Source organism: Musca autumnalis, unplaced genomic scaffold (assembly GCF_047663935.1).
Source record: "Musca autumnalis isolate F117 unplaced genomic scaffold, ASM4766393v1 scaffold_2, whole genome shotgun sequence".
Classification (NCBI taxonomy): domain Eukaryota; kingdom Metazoa; phylum Arthropoda; class Insecta; order Diptera; family Muscidae; genus Musca; species Musca autumnalis.
The window spans coordinates 179,541,331-179,555,356 of record NW_027411755.1 but is presented as its reverse complement, the minus strand read 5'-3'; the positions used below and the strand labels follow the sequence as shown (position 1 = coordinate 179,555,356).

Here is a 14,026-nt window from a genome sequence, read left to right as displayed (position 1 = left end):
TTTAAAAATAGTTTTCAAGTGCCATCCGCCCAAAAGCGTGGATTTTTTAAGAATATTTTTCATGGGTCATCTGCCCAAAAGCGTGGATTTTTTAATAATATTTTCAAGGTCCATCTGCCCAAAAAGCGTGAATTTTTAAGAATATTTTTCAATGGCTATTTGACAAAGCGTGTTTTTTTAAGAATATTTTTAAATGCTATCCCAAAAAGCATAGATTTTTTAAGAATATTTTTCAAGAGCTATCCCAAAATGCGTGGATTTTTAAGAATATTTTTCAAGGGCTATCCCAAAAATTTTGGATTTTTAAAGAAGATTTTTAATGGCTATGTGCCCAGAAAGCGTGGACTTTTCGAGAATACTTTTCAAGGGCTATGTGCCCATAAAGCGTGTATTTTTTGAGAATACTTTTCAAGGGCTATGTGCCCTGAAAGCGTGGATTTTTTAAGAATATTTTTCAAGGCCCATCTGCCCAAAAAGCGTGGATTTTTTAAGAATATTTTTCAAGGCCCATCTGCCCAAAAAGCGTGAATTTTTTAAGAATATTTTTCAAGGCCCATCTGCCCAAAAAGCGTGGATTTTTTAAGAATATTTTTCAAGGCCCATCTGCCCAAAAAGCGTGGATTTTTTAAGAATATTTTTCAAGGCCCATCTGCCCAAAAAGCGTGGATTTTTTAAGAATATTTTTCAAGGCCCATCTGCCCAAAAAGCGTGGATTTTTTAAGAATATTTTTCAAGGCCCATCTGCCCAAAAAGCGTGGATTTTTTAAGAATATTTTTCAAGGCCCATCTGCCCAAAAAGCGTGGATTTTTTAAGAATATTTTTCAAGGCCCATCTGCCCAAAAAGCGTGGATTTTTTAAGAATATTTTTCAAGGCCCATCTGCTCAAAAGCGCGGATTTTTAAGAATATTTTTCAAGGGCTATCCCAAAAAGCGTGGATTTTTTAAGATTATTTTTCAAGGGCCGTCTGCCCAAAAATCGTTGATTTTTTAAGAATATTTTTCAAGGGCTATCCCAAAAAGCGTGGATTTTTTAGGAATATATATCAAGGGCTATCTGCACAAAAAGCGTGGATTTTTAAGAATATTTTTATGGACTATCTGCTCAAAAAGCGTGGATTTTTTAAGAATATTTTTCAAGGGCTATCTCCCAAAAATCTTGGATTTTTTAAGAATATTTTTCAAGGGCTATCACAAAAATCTTGAATTTTTTATGAATATTTTTCAAATGCTATGCTATATTTTTCAAATGCCCAAAAAGAATATTTTTCAAAGGTTATCCCAAAAAGCGTAGATTTTTTAAGAATATTTTTCAAGGTCTATCCCTAAAAGCGCAAATTTTTTAAGAATAGTTTTCAAGGCTATCCCACAAAGCGTGGATGTTTTAAAAATATTTTTCAAGGGCTATCCCAAAAAGCGTAGATTTTTTAAGAATATTTTTCAAGGGCTATCTGCCCAAAACGCGTGGGTTTTTTGAGAATACTTTTCAAGGCCCATCTGCCCGAAAAGCGTGGATTTTTTTAAGATTATTTTTCAAGGGCAATCTGCCGAAAAACGTGGACTTATTAAGATTATTTTTCAAGGGCCGTCTGCCCAAAAATCGTTGATTTTTTAAGAATATTTTTCAAGGGCTATGCCAAAAGCGCGCATTTTTTAGGAATATATATCAAGGGCTATCTGCACAAAAAGCGTGGATTTTTAAGAATATTTTTATGGACCATCTGCTCAAAAAGCGTGGATTTTTTAAGAATATTTTTCAAGGGCTATCTCCCAAAAATCTTGGATTTTTTAAGAATATTTTTCAAGGGCTATCACAGAAATCTTGAATTTTTTATGAATATTTTTCAAATGCTATGTTATATTTTTCAAATGCCCAAAAAGAATATTTTTCAAAGGTTATCCCAAAAAGCGTAGATTTTTTAAGAATATTTTTCAAGGGCTATCCCTAAAAGCGCAAATTTTTTTAAGAATAGTTTTCAAGGCTATCCCACAAAGCGTGGATGTTTTAAAAATATTTTTCAAGGGCTATCCCAAAAAGCGTAGATTTTTTAAGAATATTTTTCAAGGGCTATCTGCCCAAAAAGCGTGGGTTTTTTGAGAATACTTTTCAAGGCCCATCTGCCCAAAAAGCGTGGATTTTTTAAGAATATTTTTCAAGGCCCATCTGCCCAAAAAGCGTGGATTTTTTAAGAATATTTTTCAAGGCCCATCTGCCCAAAAAGCGTGGATTTTTAAAAATATTTTTCAATTTCCATCTGCTCAAAAAGCGTGGATTTTTAAAAATATTTTTCAAGGGCCATCTGCCTAAAAGCGTAGATTTTTTAAGAATATTTTTCAAGGGCCATATGCCCAAAAAGCGTGGATTTTTAAAAATATTTTTCAACTGCCATCTGCCCAAAAGTGTGGATTTTTTAAGAATATTTTTCAAGAGCTGTGCCAAAAAGCGTGGATTTTTTAAAATATTTTTCAAGGCCCATCTGCCCAAAAAGCGTGGATTTTTTAACAATATTTTTCAAGGCCCATCTGCCCAAAAAGCGTGGATTTTTTAACAATATTTTTCAAGGCCCATCTGCCCAAAAAGCGTGGATTTTTTAACAATATTTTTCAAGGCCCATCTGCCCAAAAAGCGTGGATTTTTTAAGAATATTTTTCAAGGCCCATCTGCCCAAAAAGCGTGGATTTTTAAAAATATTTTTCAATTTCCATCTGCTCAAAAAGCGTGGATTTTTAAAAATATTTTTCAAGGGCCATCTGCCTAAAAGCGTAGATTTTTTAAGAATATTTTTCAAGGGCCATCTGCCCAAAAAGCGTGGATTTTTAAAACTATTTTTCAACTGTCATCTGCCCAAAAGCGTGGATTTTTTAAGAATATTTTTCAACTGTCATCTGCCCAAAAGCGTGGATTTTTTAAGAATATTTTTCAAGAGCTGTGCCAAAAAGCGTGGATGTTTTAAAAATATTTTTCAAGGGCTATCCCAAAAAGCGTAGATTTTTTAAGAATATTTTTCAAGGCCCATCTGCCCAAAAAGCGTGGATTTTTTAACAATATTTTTCAAGGCCCATCTGCCCAAAAAGCGTGGATTTTTTAAGAATATTTTTCAAGGCCCATCTGCCCAAAAAGCGTGGATTTTTTAAGAATATTTTTCAAGGCCCATCTGCCCAAAAAGCGTGGATTTTTTAAGAATATTTTTCAAGGCCCATCTGCCCAAAAAGCGTGGATTTTTAAAAATATTTTTCAATTTCCATCTGCTCAAAAAGCGTGGATTTTTAAAAATATTTTTCAAGGGCCACCTGCCTAAAAGCGTAGATTTTTTAAGAATATTTTTCAAGGGCCATATGCCCAAAAAGCGTGGATTTTTAAAAATATTTTTCAACTGCCATCTGCCCAAAAGTGTGGATTTTTTAAGAATATTTTTCAAGAGCTGTGCCAAAAAGCGTGGATTTTTTTAAATATTTTTCAACTGCCATCTGCCCAAAAGCGTGGATTTTTAAGAATATTTTTCAAGGCCCATCTGCCCAAAAAGCGTGAATTTTTTAACAATATTTTTCAAGGCCCATCTGCCCAAAAAGCGTGGATTTTTTAACAATATTTTTCAAGGCCCATCTGCCCAAAAAGCGTGGATTTTTTAAGAATATTTTTCAAGGCCCATCTGCCCAAAAAGCGTGGATTTTTAAAAATATTTTTCAATTTCCATCTGCTCAAAAAGCGTGGATTTTTAAAAATATTTTTCAAGGGCCATCTGCCTAAAAGCGTAGATTTTTTAAGAATATTTTTCAAGGGCCATCTGCCCAAAAAGCGTGGATTTTTAAAACTATTTTTCAACTGTCATCTGCCCAAAAGCGTGGATTTTTTAAGAATATTTTTCAAGAGCTGTGCCAAAAAGCGTGGATGTTTTAAAAATATTTTTCAAGGGCTATCCCAAAAAGCGTAGATTTTTTAAGAATATTTTTCAAGGCCCATCTGCCCAAAAAGCGTGGATTTTTTAACAATATTTTTCAAGGCCCATCTGCCCAAAAAGCGTGGATTTTTTAAGAATATTTTTCAAGGCCCATCTGCCCAAAAAGCGTGGATTTTTTAAGAATATTTTTCAAGGGCCATCTGCCCAAAAAGCGTGGATTTTTAAAAATATTTTTCAATTTCCATCTGCTCAAAAAGCGTGGATTTTTAAAAATATTTTTCAAGGGCCATCTGCCTAAAAGCGTAGATTTTTTAAGAATATTTTTCAAGGGCCATCTGCCCAAAAAGCGTGGATTTTTAAAAATATTTTTCAACTGCCATCTGCCCAAAAGCGTGGATTTTTTAAGAATATTTTTCAAGAGCTGTGCCAAAAAGCGTGGATTTTTTTAAATATTTTTCAAGGGCTATCTGCCCAAAAGCGTGACTTTTTTAAGAGTATTTTTCAAGGGCTATCCCAAAAAGCGTGAATTTTTTTAAGATCACTTTTTAAGGGCTATCCTAAGAATATTTTTCAAGGGCTATCCCAAAAAGCGTGAATTTTTTTATGATCAATTTTTAAGGGCTTTCCTAAGAATATTTTTCAAGGGCTATCTGCCTAAAAAGCGTGTATTTATTGAGAATACTTTTCAAGGGCTATGTGCCCTGAAAGCGTGGATTTTTAAGAATATTTTTAAGGACTATCTGTCAAAAAAAAACGTGGATTTTTTTAGAATATTTTTCAAGGACTATCTGCCTAAAAACGTGGATTTTTTTTAAATATTTTTCAAGGGCTATGTGCCCGGAAAGCGTGGATTTTTAAAAATATTTTTCAAGGGCTATCCCAAAAAGCGTGGATTTTTTAAGATTATTTTTAAGGACTATCTGTCCAAAAAAAAAAAACGTGGATTTTTTTAGAATATTTTTCAAGGACTATCTGCCTAAAAACGTGGATTTTTTTTAAATATTTTTCAAGGGCTATAAGTTGGTTTTGGCCAAAAAGTTTGTAACGCATCGAAGTAATGGTCCTAGACCCATACTTATATATACCAAAATGAATGTCTCGACGAGCTGAGTCGATCTGGCTACGTGTGTCCGTCCGTCAGTCCTTCCGTCCGTCTGTCCGTCTGTCCATCTAAACCTTGTAATCACGCTACAGGTCGCAATTTTGATCGGATCGTCACCAAATTTAGGGTGTTGATGAGGGTCCCGGAGGGGAAGAAGCCTATTGATTTTGGTGATGGTCGGATAATATTCAGGGGTCGGAATGGGCAAAAAACGTATTTGGGGAAAAAGTCAACGTTTTATTTCAAAGCGAATATCTCCGCATCTATAATTGGTATATTAAAAGCAAAACCTGCCAATGAAAGTAAAAAATATCACCTTTACAACGATGTATAGTAGGTTGTAGTAGGTGGTCAAACAACGAAGAAATCGCAATAGTCGCTAATACAACCCATCTATTTATTTTTGCTATTTGAGTTATAATGACGAATATCACAGCTTTGGTTGGGGATCTTCCAAAAGCAAAGCCTGACTATGAAAGAAGAATATCCCACCTGTACAATGATTCAAAGCAGGTCGGCGTAGGTGGCCAAATAACGGAGATATAGCAATAGTCGGTAATACATCCCATTTTTAAATTTTTTTCAAAATCGCGCTACAGGTCGCAATTTCGATCGGATCGTCACGAAATTTTGGGAGTTAATGGGGGTCCAACAGAGAAAGAAGCCTATTGATTTTGATGATGGTCGGATAATATTCAGGGGTCGGAATGGGCAAAAACTTATTTGGAGAAAAGGTCAACGTATTATTTCAAAGCTAATAGCTCTGTTACTTTAAGAGGCATATCAAAAGCAAAACCTGGCAAGGAAAGTAGAAAATATCACCTTTACAACGATGTACAGTAGGCTGTCTTAGGTGGTCAAACAACAGAGATATCGCAATAGTCGGTCATGCATCCCATTTTCCGATTTTTTGTAATCACGCTACAGGTCGCAATTTTGATCGGATGGTCACGAATTTTTTGGGAGTTGTTGCGAGTCCCACAGAGGAAGAAGCCTATTAAATTTGGTGATGATCGTTGCTTATGGGGGTCCCGAGAGAAAGAGGCATATTATGTTTGATGGTATTCGGATTATATTCCCTAAATGAAATGTTTACCAGTGAAAAGCTTATGCACAGGGGTAGTGGTGTAGGGTAACACATGGTCGGCCCCGTTCCGACTATAGCCTTTGCTCACTTGTTAAAAATATCCCAAAAAGCGTGGATTTTTCAAGAATATTTTTCAATGGCTATCTGCCCTAAAAGCGTGGATATTTAAGAATATTTTTCAATGGCTATGTGCCCAAAAAGCGTCGATATTTAAGAATATTTTTCAATGGCTATCTGCCTAAAAAGCGTCGATATTTAAGAATATTTTTCAATGTCTATGTGCCCAGAAACCGTGGATTTTTAAAAATATTTTTCAGGGGCTATCCCAAAAAGCGGGGATTGTTTAAGGATTTTTGCAAGGGCCATCGGCCCAAAAAATGTGGATAATTTAAATATTTGTAAAGGCCATCTCCCCAAAAGCATGGATTTTTTGGGCTATCTGCCCAAAAGCGTGGATTTTTTAGGAATATTTTTCAAGACCAACATAAGTGGACAAACCCTTGGCGGCCGGTTGATTCTATGCAACGGACTGACTCGGACGTCCAGGGCCGTCACCACAACAATTATGTGTTTGAGTTCGTGCATTGTTTCAGAATGGGAGGGGGTTGTAGCAGTTAAGCGTGGGACTGCCGAGGTAGAGTTGCTAATTGTGTACATAGCTCCTATAAATAGTTGTGTCTGCCCACAGTTATATGCTTCATATTAGTCTGTTTTAGGAGAGTTCAAAGTTCATCATAAGGATAAGAGGAGATTACAACAGCACGCCATACATCAACAATGTGGCAACCGGTCTGATAAATGAAGTGTCCTGGTAATCCATCCCTTGGCTCTGATCAACTTGCCATCATCATCTTTTTAACAGACCACCCGACTTTAAAACCTCCTACCTTCGTACTTTCCCCAGGCAGGCAACATCAAAATTTTCAACGGTGTCAAAATAGCCCTCAGTAATGTAGGCGACATTTCCTGAGTATTTTAGCCATGTAAAACTTCTCTATAAAGTGGTGTCGTAATACACGCCGTTCGGACTCGGCCATAAACAGTAGGTCCCATATCATTGAGCTAATATGAATCGGGGTGCACTCATTGATATGAGAGAAGTCTCCCCTGTCCACTCTGCGATGTTTAAAAACTTTTTTGGGCGAGCACATCCGCCATTTTTGGTACATGGGTTACGAAAAAAATCATGGTTTCAAATCTGTTCGCGTTCACAAAATTGGATGCTGCACTCAAAAGTTATATGCGGTTTTAGTCTCTTGTAAAGAAAAAATATTTAAAAATTCCTATTGTGTTGTAATAAGAACATGTATATATGAATCGTTAGCAGCATTTGATATCTATCCGTAGATGCTAAAATAGTTGCTAAATTTATTTTTATTTTCGCGGAAAATCAAAAAATATTGAAGAAATCTTGGAATAAATTTTATTTATTCTAAATCAGTGTCCAAAAAATCTCTAAAAAAAAATAATTTAAAAACACGTACAGAATCTAGACAACGCGTAGAAAAATGTTAGACCAAAATTATAAAGATCGCGCTTATAACTTGCATATTACAGCAACAACAAAGAACGGAAACTAATTGTTGGAAATTATTTCAAAAATATATTTTTGGTTAAATACGAAAAATTTGAAAAATAAATATTGGGAGTTATTCTATTATTTCGCTAAATTTCGATCCAAATCCTGAAGTATTTTGCTTAAACTTCTACGAGATAAGTAATTAGTCATCGTGAAGGTATATTTGCTTTCTGTGATAAGCAATAGAAATAAGAAGTAGAGAGTAATATTGAAATTAGAATCAAAGAAAAAACATAGAAGCTAGAAACCGTATAATTCGCGAATTGGTTTAAATCGGTTGAGGTGCATGTGCTTTTCGGATACAGGGAGTCCATGTCTATCAATATGCATGGATTTCCCCATGTTTCATTCAGCGGCCAAAGTGTGCCATCAGTTGCATCTTACTATTCAAAAAACCTTCAAGTGGGCAAAAATTACGCGATGTGCATATGATTATAAGGTGCATCCGACTTCAATGGCCCCCTATTAAAAATACGTCAATACAATTTTTTTTGACAGATTCGTCAAGAACTGCGGATGTGCCACCGCATTCTATTTTGGGATAAATAGGGATATTACTCCTGAATCTTTGTAATTTGTGACACACATTTTTGGCAAATATTATGATCGTGTATAAAGGATTACATTTATGCAAAAATAATCAAAGAAAATCGCGGTTCAATTCGCGGAATTGGCAAAAAATATTTTTGCAGCTTTTCCTACTTTCAAGGTATCTATATCCGGCGTTTTAATGGATCGATTCGACCGCGGAAGAGCTCATTGGATCCGGCACGTAAAAAAACTAATATCACGCGGGGTTCAGGGGTACCTGTACGACAGTTGTAAATTTTAAAGCCAAAAAATAGGTTTTTTTCAGAAAATTTACGCACCAAATTTTCGCCTTTGGACTCCTATTACTAGGAAGCTGTACGGAGCACACTCATGAGATATACATCGAACGACGTGGAATCGCGAGTTCTACAATCCTATAAACTAGTTTGGATTATTATCTAGTTGCACCCTCTAATTATAAGAAAAATTCGAAAAACACTGAAATCAAAACTTCAAAATGTCAGCATCGATTTTAGGGGGATGCAGTGTATACATATATCCAAAAGTCATACACTAGAACCATGTTGCCCAAGGGGTATTGTTTAGTTCTTTCTTTGAGCACAGGTTCGAATTTTGCGTAGTTTGGCCAGAAATCAAAAAAAAAAAACACAAAAAAACATGTTTACTTCAACACATTTTTTCCATTTTTTTATATTACCACCAACGCAGCTTCCACGAAAATTATTTGTTATGGTCCATATTATGAAATCGTGGCTAAAACACTTCAATTAATATAAATATATTCATATTTTATAAAATATATTAACAGTTCACCATTATTAAATGGTGAACCTCAACTTCAACGATTGAAAAACTTTTTGAATATTACCATATACCTTCGTACTTTTCCTGAAGTATGGAAATGCTGATTAACAAACGTTCAGAGAATTTACGAATCATTGCTCGGGTAGTTGAGAGAATCCATCGGCACATCATCACAGCTGCAGCAGCTCGAATACCCGAAATTCAACCAAAATTACCAGATAGTCTCCGTCAAAAAATCACCGCTTCAGAAGGCTGTCTGTCCATTACTCAGATCCTCAGATACCTTAGAGATATTTCCAGGATATCATCACAATCCGCCCGCTACATACCTTCTGGTCGAATACCCAAAATTAAACCAAATTTTCCAGCAGTAACGACGGGACTAGCAACCAAGCGCAATGAGCTCCATAGTACGAACTTACTCTTGAAGTCAACAGTCTAGTAGACTAGGATAAGCGGAAAATGTGACTGGAGCACCTGAAGCAAAATCACTAAAATGGTACAGAGTTAGTAAATTTTGGACAACTTCAAAATCTCTGCTGATTCTGGGAAGAAAGTTTATAGAACGTCTGTCACTTTCAACTGCATGACGATGACGGATCCGAAGAAGTGCGCGTGTTATTTTAACCGGCAATTTATAGAGCATCTTGAGAGTGATAGGGCGAAGAGGAATGTGCTGCGACGTATAAGAACCTTCCCAGATGCGACAATTTACGATTATCGATGTTGTACAAGTCATCCACAGCGTTGGGCCCCACGGAATTTCAATAGTAAAACCAAGGGTTAAGTCCTCAATCTATCCTTGGCCATCCATATTGTACCACACGCCTGGAAAGATGGCTGAGTGGTTTCGCTACTGAAGCCAGGCAAGGATACCAGCAGAGGCGAATTATACAGGCCGATTGCCTAACATCAACATGGAATATGCACAGTACCACAATAGCATTACACCCAATACACACACATATCAGTCGAGGATTGAACTAGAGCAGGCCGTGCAACCAAACAGCCATGGTGTGAGGACGCCAGTCGATTGTGGAATACAGAAATAGGAAGTATAAGGCCCGTAGCGGGAAACAGGAAGTTACCCAAGGCGGGGTGATATCTCCGAACTATTTAATGTTTGTACCGTTGTAATAGGAACCCGAGAACAAAAAATCCATCCATAAGACGGATGACTCATTGATATCGCAAATGGATAAGATATTATATAGAACGGCAGTCAATTACTCCAATCGGTATGCAAAGGGAATTTCTACTGAGAAGATCTAACCTCATGGTTGTGTGGAAGTTCGGAAGTTTTCATGGAACTAAGACGGAGCTTCTTTGTCAGCAAATTGCCAGTTCAAGAACCGGAGGAACCCCTATCGAGATCCATATGGAGGTGAGGACAAGAGAAACCTCATGTTCGAAAAAACAACCATCAAAAAAGTGGCCAAATCCTGCGGCATGGTTACACTTGACTCCCTATGTGCCTCATCTTCAAAACTCCACAAAAGGCTTTCAAAGATCCACAATCACAACCTGTAGTTGTGAAGAGGATGAGGTCGCTAAAGGAACATTCTCCTTCTGCTACGAAGTTGACACTGTCACAACCGGTCCCTTCGCCTGCATCATATGTTTCGGTAACGGGGAAGGTTTATGAGGTGATCACTGCTGGAGAGACAAAAACGATTCTCGAAGAGTCCCTAATTTACTTAATCAAAAATTTATTAAAGTTGATCTATGCTTGGAAGAAATATTACGATGTACAAAGTTTGGGCCATATTCCCTTCGAGAGTTAATGCCCTAACCAACCAGCCAGATAGGCATATATTGCCTAAAATGGATAGATCGACTCCAAATTGTCTGAACCGGATTTGGTACTAACAAATGTGGAGTCTAATGCTATTATTTCAATGAGGAACATTTCACATTGTGATAAAGGTTACATATCAACTGTAGCCGTCCTACTGAAGGTACATATAGTTAAAACGCTTTTTGATTTTTCTGGCGGTCCACTTGTAGACCAACAAGCGTGAACTTTTTGTGACTGCTCATGCTGTTTACATTTACCTTATTTTTCATATAAATTTTGAAAATTGTCTAAAGTTATAAAAAATATGGAACTCTGAACTCTGTGGACATTTTTCACTTCATACACATACATACGCTAAACTGAAAGCAAACAGAACGCTTTAATTAGAAAAGTGCTTGCTCGTCACAGCCCCCTTATCAGCAGAGCACACACGCGACACACAAATACTGCTCATCAGAGTGTCGCAAAGCAAGATAACATGAGCGTTAAGCAACATCCGTCATATAGCCGAAATAGCTCAGTTGGGAGAGCGTTAGACTGAAGATCTAAAGGTCCCCGGTTCAATCCCGGGTTTCGGCAAATCTTTTTTTTATTATTTAAATTTAATTATTATATTTTTTTATTCTATATAAAAATTTTATTTATTTATTTATTTACTAGGGGACCCGGCGAACTTCGTCTCGCAGTCTGTTAGGTACTGAACTTTATGGCTTTAGTTCAAACCTGGATATATTACTGTTATTTCTATCACCTTGTAGCATTCGATTGCAAATATTTCTTTGTTTTGAACTGTTTAGAATAATCTTTGAAGCAGATACACATTAGACAATTGTACTTTCGTCAATTGTCCGTTTCGTCGAAGAAAGGTGCTGAGAGGCAATGTGTTTCATTTTCCTCAAATCTCTCTCTGCTATACACTGACAATTGCTGCTAGAAAATTAGGTAATTGTTAATCGGGACTATGATAAATAAATATGAAAATAACATATTTTGCGATGTAAATAAAAGTATTCGGTAAAATAGTTGAAGCAAAGTAATATAATAGGTGCATTATTATATTACTTGGCTTCGTTTCAAAATCGATTGTTTTCTGAAATCCTTATTTTCACCACTGAACGTGAGATTTTAATCAAGCAATTGAATTCGAAGGAAGATATAGATCGTAAGGATTTTAATTTAATGTCAAGTATTTGAATTTCAATGGCGAATGAGCGAACGGGTTGCATTGGAAAAATATGGTCTTATATTGAGCCATTTATGAATCAGAGATTTTCTATAATCGAAAGGCGATGCCGAATTAAATTTATGTTGTTTATGTTAAATTTCGGATTGAGTCAATGATCATTTGCAATACGTTCTCCAATTTAAGTCCTTTGATGACTTCTTATCTTTTGATAATTTATTATTGCTTCATTACTAATGGCCTGATACAGAATATTTGTCTCATAATTCGACCAAAAAATCGTCAGTACCTCCGGTTTCTTGCTTTATTTATTCCAATGTTTAATGTATTTGGCCATTTGTAGTTGCCTTACAGCTCTGCGGGACCTAAACTAATTTAGTATCATGGCAGGACCTAGACAGTAACAATATATCCGGTACTGCTCAAATTGTATACGATATAAATCGGAAGTTGATCTTTTGAAGATGTTTTTATTTACAGTTTAAAAATATACATATGTATATAGCGCAATCTCACTTCCAATGAATTTTCTTTCGAGCTCTTGATTTTTCAAAAAACCCACCAATTTTGTGGGTTGTATACTATTTCCAAACTGTGGAAACCACTTTCGGCATTATTATGATCATCTTTTCAATCAGAATGTCACCGAAACTTCTACTAATCATTCGGGCAAAAGTAGTCCGTAGTCTTCATTTGCTGTCAAAATTTTTTGCGCGAAATATCCCCAAATATAATTTTCGCCAAAAAAACTATCCAAAAAGTGTCACGGTATACTCCAAACGCGAAGCTCGATAGAAATATGTGGAAAAATTGTCTTTCTTCAAAAAATATTTTTTGGAATTTTTTCGCAGCTTTGTAAAAGCTAACATTTTTAAAGGTATAGTTGAACCCCGTGTGTTTTGCTACTCCACTTAAGATTTTTATTCATTTAATATTAATATTTTGTGGATTTTAAAATTTGGAAGTTTTGCATACACATATAATATCGCAAGTTTATTTTAATTCCATCACACATTCCAAATTCCATTAAAATTGTACATATATAGCGTTTTTGGTGCATCAAAATCTGTAAAAAATATATATGGGAGCTATATCTAGATCTGAACCGATTTATATATGTACATATAATCTCGTAAATTTATTTCTGGACCACATTCAGTCACACATTCCAAATTTGATTGACATTGTGTATACATTGCGTATTTGGTGAAATGGATAAAATCGGACGAATATACATATATATGAGAGCTATATCCTAATTTCATGAAAATATGCCCAAAAAATATATTTGGAAGCTATATCCAGATGTGAACAGATTTCAATATAATTTCGCAAATTTATTTATGGACAAAATTCCGCCACATATTCCAAATTTAATCGAAATTGAGCATAAACAGTATATTTGGTGCATAAAATACATAAAATCGGCCATATGTATTCGGCCGATAGGAGCTATATCCAGATGAGAAGAGATTTCAATATAATTTCGCAAATAAATTTCTGGGTCAAATTGCAGCACAAATTCTAAATTTGGAGAATATATCTGTTACCATTCTAAAGATATTCACTGTTGTAATATATATGTATGCTGCAACATACTCTTAAAATTTCAGCTCGTTCAGTGTTTTTTGAGTGCATAAGGTACGAAGTACTATACAAACATTTTTCTGCTTTATATAGTGCATTCTTGCAAGGTTTAAAACCGAACTAACGACGGCTAAAAAAAAATGATATGCCTTATTATAACAACAGCGAATTAATACCTTAAATGTAGGGTTGAATCCGTTTTCTTCAATGATTTCGGCATCAAACGAAGTCATTTGGAAACATGCATTGTATTGCTACGTGTTGGAAAGAAAATGACGCGATTCCGGTGTTCCACCGTAGCAAGTAATACAATGGCTCTGGGGGTATGGACAATTGTGGTAATTTTACCTTACCACCGAGGCAGCATAACCCATTTGTTACTCCAGAGAACTTCAAAGCACCACAATGGATGTATTCAATATTCATCGGCCCAATTT

General features: G+C 35.7%; 1 protein-coding gene and 1 non-coding gene across 2 annotated transcripts in view; one reads left to right on the top strand and one right to left on the bottom strand.

Moving 5' to 3' along the window:
- Btk (tyrosine-protein kinase Btk29A) overlaps positions 1–14,026 on the bottom strand; it is a 533,208-nt gene that overhangs the window by 332,372 nt on the left and 186,810 nt on the right. The gene's annotated exons all lie outside the window — the stretch shown is intronic.
- TRNAF-GAA (transfer RNA phenylalanine (anticodon GAA)) lies at positions 11,326–11,398 on the top strand. The gene has a single exon. It is a non-coding gene; the product is annotated as a tRNA-Phe (tRNA).